This window comes from Amblyraja radiata, chromosome 2, assembly GCF_010909765.2.
Source record: "Amblyraja radiata isolate CabotCenter1 chromosome 2, sAmbRad1.1.pri, whole genome shotgun sequence".
Classification (NCBI taxonomy): domain Eukaryota; kingdom Metazoa; phylum Chordata; class Chondrichthyes; order Rajiformes; family Rajidae; genus Amblyraja; species Amblyraja radiata.
The window spans coordinates 73593337-73606156 of record NC_045957.1 but is presented as its reverse complement, the minus strand read 5'-3'; positions in this window follow the sequence as shown (position 1 = coordinate 73606156).

Sequence of the window (12820 nt, the reverse complement as noted above, 5' to 3'; positions counted from 1 at the left end):
CCTCCTGAAAGATAGGCGCTTCTATGTTGTCCTTAACATGCATCTACATGCTCCCACTAGGGCAAATCATGCGATATAATAATATTGACCACCACTGCTATGCCGATGACACTCAAATCTATGTAGCGCTATCACCAAATGATTATCGCCCCATAGATCTGTTGTGCCAGTGCATTGAGCAAGTCAAAGACTGGATGTGCCAAAATTTTCTCCAACTAAATAAGGACAAAACGGAGATAATTGTTTTTGGTGCTAAAAAAGAAAGGCTTAAAGTAACCCAACACCTTCACTCTCTGTCCCTGAAAACTTCAAACAAAGCCAGAAATCTTGGGGTCATTATGGATTCAGATTTAAATTTCGACAGTCACATCAAATCAGTAACAAAATCGGCCTACTATCACCTCAAAAACATAGCAAGATTAAGAGGACTCATGTCAGCTCAAGATTTAGAAAAACTTGTACATGCCTTTATTAATAGTAGGCTAGATTATTGCAACGGTCTCCTTGCAGGTCTTCCAAAAAAAACTGTCAGGCAGCTACAGCTTGTTCAGAACGCTGTTGCTAGAGTTCTAACAAAGACCAAAAAATTTGAGCATATTACACCAATTCTTAAATCCTTACATTGGCTCCCTGTATGTCAGAGAATTGATTTTAAAATCCTGCTGCTCACCTATAAATCACTACATGGTTTAGGGCCAAAGTATATCACTGACATGCTTCCACTATATAAGCCTTCTAGACCGCTAAGATCTTCTGAAACCAATCTGCTAGTGATTCCCAGAGTAAATACAAAACATGGGAAAGCAGGATTTAGTTACTATGCAACAAATAGCTGGAATAAACTTCCTGAAGATTTAAGACTTGCCTCAACTTTGACCACTTTTAAAACAAGACTGAAAACTTTTATGTTTACTTTAGCTTTCAGCTAAATCTTAACTACATTGCACTTTTAACTTTTGCACTTTTTATAATGCATTTTTAATTTTGTTTTTCTTTTCTTTTAGTTCTTCTATTTTATTTCATTTTATTATTTCATTTATTGTATGACATGTTTTTATGTGAAGCACTTTGAGTCTGCCTCGTGTATGAAATGTGCTATTTAAATAAAGTTGCCTTACCTTGCCTTGCCTTAACAACAAGCAAAGTCGCTGGCGACGACAACGGAATGGCTTGCCTCAAGGTAGTGTGCTGGCTCCACTACTATATAACATCTACACCAATGACCAGCCAATGGACCAGAACACTGAGCGGTTCATCTACGCCGACGACCTCTGTGTAACATCCCAAGAGAGTACGTTTGAAGCTGTAGAAGCGAATCTCACCTCAGCCCTAGATGAGCTACACCTCTACTACGAGCGCAATCTACATGCAAACCCTGCGAAGACCCAAGCCTGCTCGTTCCATCTCAGGAACCGGGAAGCAAACAGACCCCTTAACATCACATGGTCTGGAACACCTCTTGAGCACTGCACCAACCCTGCCTACCTCGGTGTAACACTGGATCGCACTCTCTCCTATAAGGAACACGTCAAAAACACCAAACTGAAAGTTAACTCCCGAAATAACATCCTCCGGAAGCTGACCAACTCCAAATGGGGAGCCACAGCACACACATTAAGATCTACTGCTCTGGCCCTGTGCTACTCCTCTGCGGAGTATGCGTGTCCTGTTTGGGAGAGATCATCCCATGCCAAGAAACTAGACCCAGCGTTGAATAACACCTGCCGCTCAATCACTGGCTGCTTGAAGCCCACCAACATAAACAACCTGCACCTCCTTGCTGGCATTGCCCCTGCTGATGTGAGACGGGAAGTCGCCAGCCGAGTAGAGATGACCAAGGCCACCAGTGATGAACACCACCTCCTCTATGGACGTGTACCCCCGGCCCAACGGCTGAAGTCCAGGAGAAGCTTTCTCAGCCATGTCCAGCCCCTAATAGCATCACGGGAAGAAACCAGATTCCAACTATGGACAAAAAGGCTTGAGGACGACCCCCCTCCTACTGACATGGGTATCCCTCCTTCTGAAGCCCTCCCTCCGGGCTCAGAAGCACCATGGGTCCAGTGGAAGACGCTCAACCGCCTGAGAACAGGAACAGGGCGATCAAAAGCTGCCATGGCCAGATGGGGCTATGAAACTGGCCAAACCACCCGTGAATGTGGAGAAGAGGACCATACAATGCAGCACTGCCTTGTGTGCCCCCTACTACCCAACCAGTGCAGCTCAAAGGATCTTGCAGTGTTCAATAAAAACGCAGAGGACTGTGTAAAGGAATGGGAAACTGTCATATAGTCAACCAGCTTCAAAGACACGAAAAGAAGAAGACTATCCTGCTCTATTGTTTGCTCTGTAATATATTTTTCCTGTTTTCAAATATTTATCCATTTCCCTTTTGAAAGTTAGTGTTGAATCTGCTTCCACTATCATTTCAAGCTGTGCATTGCAGGTCATACAGTCATAGAATGAAACAGTGTGGAAACAGGCCCTTCGACCCAACTTGCCCTCACCGGTCAACATGTCCCAGCTCCACTAGTCCCACTTGCATGCGCTTGGTCCATAACCCTCCAAACCTGTCCTATCCATGCACCTGTCTAACTGTTTCGTAAATGATGGGATAGTCACAGCCTCAACTACCTCCTCTGGCAGCTTGTTCCATACACCCACCATCCTTTGTGTGAAAAAGTTACCCCTCAGATTCCTATTAAATCTTTTCCCCTTCACCTTGAACCAATGTTCCCTGGTCCTTAGTTCACCTACTCTGGGCAAGAGACTCTGTGGATCTACCTGATTTATTCCTTGCATAATTTTGTACACCTCTATATAGGTATGTTACAATACTTACCTTCAGCGCCCCCCCCCCCCCCCCCCCCCCCCCCTCAAAGGGGGGGGGGGGGGGGGTTAAAACGCATTTTTTCTTGCCTTGTCCTGGATTATATTTGGTTGGAATGCAAGCTTTTGCTGAAGAATCGTTCCGACGGGCGTTCTGTGTTTTTTTTAAATCGCCCGACTAGTTCAGCGCTGGAGTCATTTTAAAATCAGCTTCTAAAGCCGTCAACGCCGACAACGGGGACGGATTTCAGGTAGGGCACAGGTAAATGAAAGCCATTTATTTTATGTATAAAAGTGCTCCTTAAGATGCCTTTAGTTCACATTTTGTTGCGAAACGATGATTTAGTTCCCATACCAACCGGCAGTGTTTTTCATGCTGATATGGGGACTAAATCACCGCAAACCGCAACGTTCCAAATGATCGCGTTCCAGAAAAACCCACTCGCAAGTTGATTTAAATGGCCATTAATTTACAGGTATTAAACATTAAATTCCTTCCATTTGGCCTATAAATCTATGACATTGAGCTTTAAAAATTATGTTATATTGTGAATTCTTGTGTGAATGTTATTTGGACACAGGCTACTTAAAAATGTTAATCTATTCTTAAGAAATTGATAGATGTTTAGATCTAGTAATTGAATTTTGTAATTAGCTACAATTAGGTAACTAACTAATTATTTGCTTTAATTTCAAGTCATCTAAATAAGATTGTTTCATATTTGTTTCAGAATGCTTCAATCCATAATAACTGAAAATGTCTTTCAGTTCTCTTAATTTTTAAGAAGGTTATGGCCATTTGACTGTCCTCGATCACAGCTTTTGTGTTTAGTCAATGGAAAAGCAATAGGGAACAAGATGCTAATTTCCGAGTATGAAAATGGCCAGAACTTTTTTAATACTGAAGATATGAAAGTGAATTAGGTGTCAAATTAAACTTCTTTTTATGCTTTATCTGATGTGATAAATTACAGACTTGATTTTTAAAATCTCAAAATTTTGTAACATTGCTACTCTATAAGCATACCCTCATCCTCCTGCGCTCCATGGAATAAAGACCCAGCATACTCAACCTCTCGCTATAGCTCACACCCCCTAGTCCTGGCAATATCCTCATAAATCTTTTCTGAACCCTTTCGAGCTTGACATTATCTTTCCTATGGTCATGACATCCTGCTGTGTAAAAAATAATCTTTCTCATCTCCCGTTAGCTCCTTTGTCGATTTTCTATTGCCCATGTCATCCCCAGTTAGTAGATTTAGTCTTTGCCCATACTTCAGTACCTTTCATCATTTTCAATATCTCATCCACACCGTGACATTTCTTGCTGTTCCATTCATTCAGCTAATTTGGCTTTTGCTGTTTATGGTTTAACTGGTTTGACATATTGAATAGCTTCCATTAGAAAATTGTGAGTTTAGGTCCCACTCCACCGAACTGAACACAAAATCTCGACTGTGCACTGTTGGAGGTATCATGTTTTATGGGATGTGTTTAAATTAGGCAACAGTCTTCATTTTATGAAAAACGCACCATTCTTCTCTTGCTTCTACTCCATGAGAGAAAACCTTTAATTTAAAATTTAAATGAGGTTTTCTCTCATGGAGTAAACGCAAGAGAAGAATGGTGCGTTTTTCATAAAATGAAGACTGTTAAGGGTGCACTTACTAGTTTTTTTTTTTGAGGGGGGGGGGGGATTCAATGTATTATCCCTGAATCTTTCCTATCCATGTGCCTGTCCAAGTGTCTTTTAAATGTTGCTTTGGTACCTGTTTTCTCATTTTCACCCTAAAACCCAGACTCGCTCACTAGTTTCTCATTTTCACCCGACGAACAGCTGACAATGTCCTGTTTCCTTTCTCATTGTTACTTTTCTGCATATCTTTCATTCATTGTTCTTTATCTCTCTACATCACCGTCTATATCTCTCGTTTCCTTTATCAGTCTGAAGAAGGGTCTCGACCCAAAACGTTACCCATATGCTGCCTGTCCCGCTGAGTTACTCCAGCTTCTTGTGTCTATCTTCGGTTTAAACCAGAATCAATAAGTCTTGACTTAGGACGAGAAAGGGGTAATTTTTATATTTTATGAAAGAAAGACTTAAATTTGCACAGCGCCAGTCATATCCCTTACGTGACACCCCAACGGACTTTGGATCCAAGTAGACATCACTGAAGTGTGGATTCTGATGTAATGTAGGAAACATAGTCGCTGATTTGCACTCATCAAACTCCCAATCATGAAGTTGGTAGATTAGCTGTTACCCTGGAAAACCAGGCTTGACCCCCAGATATGGATATTGTAGGTAGAGGTAATTTTGAGTATCACTGGTAAGGTGGCCGCTTGGTCTAACAGTGACCATCTCTTCCAATATGTTGCATTTTCTGCCACCTTCTGTGATGCCCTGAAACTCTGCAGATACTGTTTTTTGGACATGGCAAGGAAATGTAATCTCTGCCTGAGACCGTGTGCAACAGGTCTAGTCTTGAAGGGAGCTGGAGCTTTCTGACAATTCCCTCTCTCCAGTGAACCTGTCAAGTTACATGAGCACCATTCAGTTGCTGTCTCTGAGGCTCTTGATGTTGTCCACCTTGGCCATTGTGTAATTCCCACCATATAGCAGTAGGAACAGTACAGCTGTAAGTGCACAGTGGAGTTTAAAAGGTCGTTCAAACTCCACTTTCCCCAAAGTTTCCTCCAGAATACCACAACACACATTCTGTGAAAAAGCATATCAGAGAATTATGCAATCAAGTATTGTGAGCTTGTAGTCCTGTGGCATGTTTGTATGTCAACCCTTCAGTTGCTCTCAAACTTTGCTGTGCTCTCATTTTGGCTTCGCTGATCAGTTGCTGGAAGCTGAAGAGATCCATACACACTGTGAGAATCTCTCCCAATGAATAATTATCACATTGAAGTTGTCAACATACCAATCCTCAGGAGCTACCAAGTGCAAACTGATGTGTGACCATTAAGCGTGGAATATGGTGGCGCCGCAAGGGACAGCCTCGCCAGCAGCCCATCTGTCCTTTCGACCTTTTTTGTTATTTTTATTGCATCTAAATGTATGATTTAATGTTTCTCTGTATGTTTTATGTGGGGGGTAGTGAGGTGGAATAAGGGGAAACTGTTTTCAGTCACTTACCTCGACGGAGGTGACACTTTTCTCCTTGTCACATCTTCATCCCCCCGGGGCCTAACAACTGGTTTGATGCAGTCTTCCCAGAGCTTCAGCAGCAGGCATGGCGTGTACAATAGATAGAGCAAAATAGCACACAACAAAAGCTTTTCACTCTATCTCGGTACACGTGACAATGAACTAAACTAACTAGATCAGATGCTCCAACATTTTCGCCACCTCCAACGGGATCCCACTATTGGCCACATCATCCCATCTACACCCCTTTCTACTTTCCGCAGAGACCGTTCCCTTCGCAACTCCCTGGTCAACTAATCCCTTCCCACGCCCTCCCCAGGTAGTTTTCCCTGCAACCGCAGGAGATGCAACACAAGGACCCCGACAGTCTTTTCAGGTGAGGCAGAAGTTCACTTGCATCTCCTCCAACCTCATCTACTGCATCCGCTATTCCAGGGGTCAACTCCTGTGCATCAGCGAGACCAAGCGCAAGCTGAACACCTCAGTTCAGTCCGCATTAACTTACCTGAACACCCGGTTGCTCAGCACTTTAATCCCCCTCCCATTCCCAATCTGACCTGTCTGTCCTGGGCCTCCTCCATTGTTAGAGTGAGGCCCAGCGTAAATTGGAGAAACAGCACCTCATATATCGCTTGGGTAGCTTACACCCCAATGGTGTGAACAATTACTTCTCTAACTTCAAATATCCCTTGCTCTCCCTCTCTCTCCATCCCCTCCCCTTCCCAGTTCTCCCACCAGTCTTACTGTCTCCAACTACATTCTATCTCTGTCTCGCCCACTCCCCGGACATTAGTCTGAAGAAGGGTCTTGACCCGAAACGTCACCCATTCCTTCTCTCCAGAGATGCCTGTCCCGCTGAGTAACTCCAGCATTTTGTGTCTACCTTCAAATGCTTTAATGCTAGTTATCAAATCTGTTGAATTCATTTGACGTAGGGATATTCTTATTGGCAGATTCATTTATTTCATAGAAACATAGAAACATAGAAAATAGGTGCAGGAGGAGGCCATTCGGTCCTTCGAGCCAGCACCGCCATTCATTGCGATCATGGCTGATCATCCCCAATCAATAACCTGTGCCTGCCTTCTCCCCATATCCCTTGATTCCATTAGCCCCTAGAGCTCTATATAACTCAGCATTTCAGCATTGAAAATTATGTATGTGGAGGAAGCAATCCTTGGGCCACCTCCTGTGATGCCCTTTAGCACCACAACACACTTCACAAGATAAAGCAACGGACTCCAGAAGCTGCGACCTCAGCAGAATATTAAGAGGAGACCATATTTAGCTGGAGATATAAGAAAACAAAACACTGAAAATTCAGGAAGAAACTTTGTTAAATACAGTACGCAATGGCAGATGTATATTTCATGTTGTTGTTTCAGCTTCCACTTTCATAGTATTAAAAAGATTACTAAAAAAATCCCAGATACCAGATGGTGAAAGATTACTTCTGTATTACTATGAGTCCCCATGCACTGTAAGGGATATTGGTACATGTTCAAAATCTCAATTCAATCCTCCTTAGATATGTCAGGATATTGAAGTGAGGTTGATGCAATATATCTGTTCAATAAGGGATAACAAGATAAATCATGTATTGTGCAGATCAGTTATTCTAAGATCAGAAATAGTAACGTCCGTTACTTGAAAGCAAGGCAAAGGTGATTCAGACACACGAGTGAAATGAGCAGATTAGAGAGAGTTCAGTTTAATCTCACTATGCACGCTAATGCATATTAAGAGAGGAAACAAGAAATAAGGCTTATATTCAATGCAAAGACAGGAGATGAACAGAACAGGATAATGTCTAAAAGAGTCAACTAGATTTTGGTTAAAAAGAATGCGGTTGTAGAATGCAAAAAGTAATATTGTCATTATAGATTAATATTTGTGGTGGTTAGGGCATAATTAGACACAATTTATTGTAGTAGATAAAACCTTGAAATTTAATCTAGATAGATGAATGTAAACGCAGACTTGGCATCCGTTTCACCGAATATGCACTCAGTCTGCCAAGGCCTACTCCATCTCCCATTTACTAATATTTTAACTCCCCTTCCTATTCCCATACTAACCTGTATGGGAATAGGTGACAGACTACTGACCGACATCCACTCTAAACCCACTGACTCCCATGGCTATCTGGACTACACTTCTTCCCACCCTGCTTACAATACAATATAACAATACAATACAATTTATTGTCATTTGAGCCTCAGTGAGGCTCAAACGAAATTCCGTTTCCACAGCCATACAAACAAAGACAATTCCTAGACATACACACAATTTAATTCACACAAACATCCATCACAGTGAACCTACTGTGATGGAAGGCAAAGCCTTTTCTCTCCCCTGTTCTCCATGTCTCTCCCGATGTCCAAGCCCCAGGCGGGCGATGATAAGTGCCACGGCCATTTTAGGCCGTGCCGGGCGATTTACGGCCCCGCTCCCGGTCCAAATGTCACAAAGTTGGAGCCCCCGGCGGGCGCTGGAATGTCCCACGGCCATGAAGCCATGCTGGGCGATGTACGACCCCGCTCCAGGTCGTTCCAACCACGCGACACGGGCTGGAGAAGTCGCGTTGCGGGAGCTCCGGGAAGCGGTCTCTCTCTCCCCCCGGACCCGTGAGCTCCCGATGTCCCGACAGTCCACCGGACCTGCGGCTGCGTTGCTGGAGCCTCCGAGCCCCAGGAGTCGAGTCGCAGCAGCGAGTCACCACCGCTCCCCACGTTCCGAGGCCGGCCAACCCCACGATGGTGAGTAGTCCGCAGCTCCGCAGTCTCCCAAGCCCCCGGGTCGTTCAGGTTGGAGGCCGCTCCACGGTGCTAGGCCCCAACGACAACGGAGACCCGACAGGGAAAAGGTCGGGTCTCCCGGACAGGGAAGAGATTTTAAACAGTTTCCCCCTCCCCCCCCCGCCCCCCACATATACACATTTAAAACCAATATTAAAAAACACCAACACTACATTTAACTAGACAAAAAATAAAAAAAAGACAGACAGGCTGTAGGGGCCGCTGCAACGGGTGAGTCGCGCCGCCAATATCCTGTGCTTCCTGTAAGGACTCCATCCCCTACTCCCAATTCCTCCGTCTGCACCGCATGAGGTGTTCCACACCAGGGCATCGGAGATGTCCTTATTCTTCAGGGAACGGGGGTTCCCCTCTTCTACCATAGATGAGGCTCTCACCAGGGTCTCATCTATACCCTGTGACTCTGCTCTCACTCCCCATGCCCCCCACTCGTAACAAGGGCAGAGTCCCCCTTGTCCTCACCTTCCACCCTACCAGCCGTCACATACAACAAATAATCCTCCGACATTTTCGCCACCTCCAACGTGATCCCACCACTTGCCACATCTCCTCATCTCCTCCCCTGACTGCTTTCCGCAGAGACCGCTACCTCCGTAACTCCCTGGTCAATTCGTCCCTTCCCACCCGAACCACCCCCTCCCCGGGCACTTTCCCTTGCAACTGCCAGAAATGCCACACTTGTCGCTTTACCTCCCCCCTTGACTCCATTCAAGGACCGAAGCAATTTTTCCAGTTGCGGCAGAGGTTCACCTGCACCTCATCCAACCTCATCTATTGCATCAGCTGCACTAGATGTCAGTTGCTCTGTATTGGTGAGACCAAGCGTGGGCTTGGTGAACGTTTCGCCGAATACCTCCGCACGGTTTGCAATAACCAACCTGATCTCCTGGTGCCTCAGCACTTCAACTCCCCCTCTGATTCCGAATCCGACATTTCTGTCCTGGGCCTCCTCCATAGCCAGAGTGAGGACCACCGTAAATTGGAGGAGCAGCACCTCATATTTCGCTTGGGCAGTTTGCACCCCAGAGGTATGAATATTGACCTCTAATTTCAGGTAGTCCTTACTTTCTCCTCCCCTTCTCAGCTCTCCCTCAGCCCTCTGGCTCCACCTCTTCCTTTCTTCCTCCCACCTCCACCCCCCCCCCCCCCTCCACCCTCACATCAGTCTGAAGAAGGGTTTCGACCCGAAACGTTGCCTATTTCCTTTGCTCCATAGATGCTGCCTCACCCGCTGAGATTCTCAAGCATTTTTGTCTACCCATACTAACCTTTCTGTCCAAGACCATCTTCATTGCCGGAGTGAGGCCAGATGCAATCAAGAGGAACAGCACCTTCTATTCCACTTGGGTAGCTTACAACTGTATGGACATTGAATTCTCCAATTCATGTTCATTAGTTGTTTCCCTCTCAATCCCATTCTCCTGGCATGTCCCCATAACCCTTGACACCCTTACCCAAGAATCTGTCAATCTCCGCTTTACAAATACCCTGTATGACTCTATGACTCTATCATCTTTAGTGACCAAGTTGACAAATCCACCCTGCTCCAAACTTATAACACATTCACCCTCTGGAATCACGACAATGTAGGCAGTTCTACCATTAGTTCCATCTTATAACTTCAGTAACCAGAATGTATTGCCGTGCGCCAGTGGGAGTATCTCAGGAATCCGCGGCTCCCTGCCAGGTTCAGCTCGCACGCCATGGATGGTGGACCCACATCACAGAGCAGTACTTGCCGGGTAGGCCCAGCCCACCCGCCGGAGTCTAGGGACTGTCCCGCCATGGACGGAGAACTCATGTTGTGGACTGGAACACGCCCGGAAGGCCTGGCTTGCACGCCGTGGATCAGGCACGTGCTGTCAGGATAGGCAAGGTGGGCACTGCCTACCCTGACTAAAATTATAAAATGGTAATTACTAAATATAAATAGTAAAGGCATGGGAGAATTATGCCTATCTAAGAGATCGATCTCTTAGGTAGGCATAATTCTCCGTGCCTTTCATCCGCAGCACTTGCAACACGCGAAGGTCTGTGCAGCCCACGTGCCCTCAGCGCAGCTTCAAGCCGTCAATTTCAAGGGGAGATGAAGGCAGCTGAAATTCTGCCTTTGCTTCACTGTGCAGACACAGCAGCTTACTGCGCATGCGCAGCACTAGTTTCGTGGCGGGTTTTCAAATATGGATTGCCATTATCTGAAGTGTATCTTAGGAAACAAAGAGAGAAGAATGGAGTTTGTGTACCAATAATGTGGTAAGTACATTTCTTGGTGCTTTATGTTTTTAAATACCGTATTTCCCAGGGTTGGGGGGGGAAAGAGTTCCTTTCACAGCGTTTGGGGAGTCTGGCCCGGGGTAAAGTTGCAGGGAGGGCAGGAACGTTGTGAAGGAGGGGGTCGGGTTCATGCCAGTAACCCACTTGCGACGCTCCTTGCACATGCCTGCCTGCCGTGGATCAAGGACACCTGGAGGGCCGGTAAGCAGACTGGCCGTGGGATGAAGTGCACGGGCTCAATGGTGGTGTGGGCCTCTGGCAACAACCTGGGGCTCGGATGGACTGGGTGCCACTGAAAGATGTCGAGCACGTGGACCGGACACAGCCTATAGTGGTGGGGCAAAGACGGAAAACACCAATGTCTACGCTAGGCCAGGATGACCCAGTAACGTCACCAGGACAACAGACTTGTATGGTCAGATCATCATACCTGCACGTACAACAACTGGGACTTGAAAATGGCACCAAACTGGCAATTCTGTGATGTACTAGTAATATATACTTGTACTGTATCTGAGATGCTTATCTAATATTATCTAGGTGCTTATGTATAGTGAAACCTGTACTGAACTGAATACAAAATTGAATTTCACTGTACCTCAGTACGTGACAAATAAAGTACCATACCATACCATACAATTTTTTCTAGTCTTGGTGATTTTTCTGCATAATCAATTTTTGAAGCACTTATTCTTGCCTTGTGTTTATCCTATCACAATTCACATGTTACTTCATCAATAGAGCAGTAGAGTTAATGACTGAATGCCTAATTCATTGAAAATAAAATTAGCAGCGCAAACATTTGTCTTTAGGAAACTCAATCTAACATCGACTGGCTCTGCCGAGCAAGGCTCCTGACTAGTTCTTTTCCATTTCCATTATAAACATATTTTAAAATATTTCTTGGTAATGCTCTCCTTTCTGTTGTAATAATGAAGCCACCATTGTGGTAGAGAGCTCCATTTTGGTTCACCAGCAAGAACCATAACAAAGATATGATAATGATGAGCCCTAATTTAAATCTCCAGTAAGAGGAATATAATTGGGCTCTTTACATTTTAGTTCTACAAAAATGAAAAGATGGCCTTTTAGCAGCATACACTCAGTTTTTTCTTGTAACATAACATCTTTGTATGAATATAATAATGAATCACACATTGAGCTCTTTCTGTAAATTTAGCCCATTTCTACAATCAAAATATTCAGATTTTCCTTTTCGGTTGTGGAGAACCCATTAAAATGTACTTAGCGATTAGAGTCCGGTACTCATTAGTGCATTTCCATTCACCTCATGTTCTCTTGAAAGTATTATCACCTTTTCTTTCTGAGGCCACTCCTCGCTGTGACCCCTTGTCTGAATCTCTTCTGTCAACTTTAGATCCAGCTGTAGCACTGAAAGCAAATGGCATCTCTTGTGGCAGGGGCCAGAGTACTCAATCCATCTTGGCACCACATTGACCCATCTCAGAGGGATTGCCCTCCTATTTAATCAGCAGGATTAAAGTTAGGTTGACTCCAGCAATAGTTCTGATTTCCACACCAATCAAGTCAAGAGTGTGTTATTTTCATATGTCTCTGGCAGAACAATGACATTTTTACTTGCAACAGAATATGTAAATATAGTACTCTGTAAACTATATAATAAATAAAAACAAACAAACAATAATAGCGCAAAAAGATATAAAAAAACAACCCCCCCCCATGTAGTTCAGCGCTTGCTTGGTGGTTGTAGTGTTTAATAGTT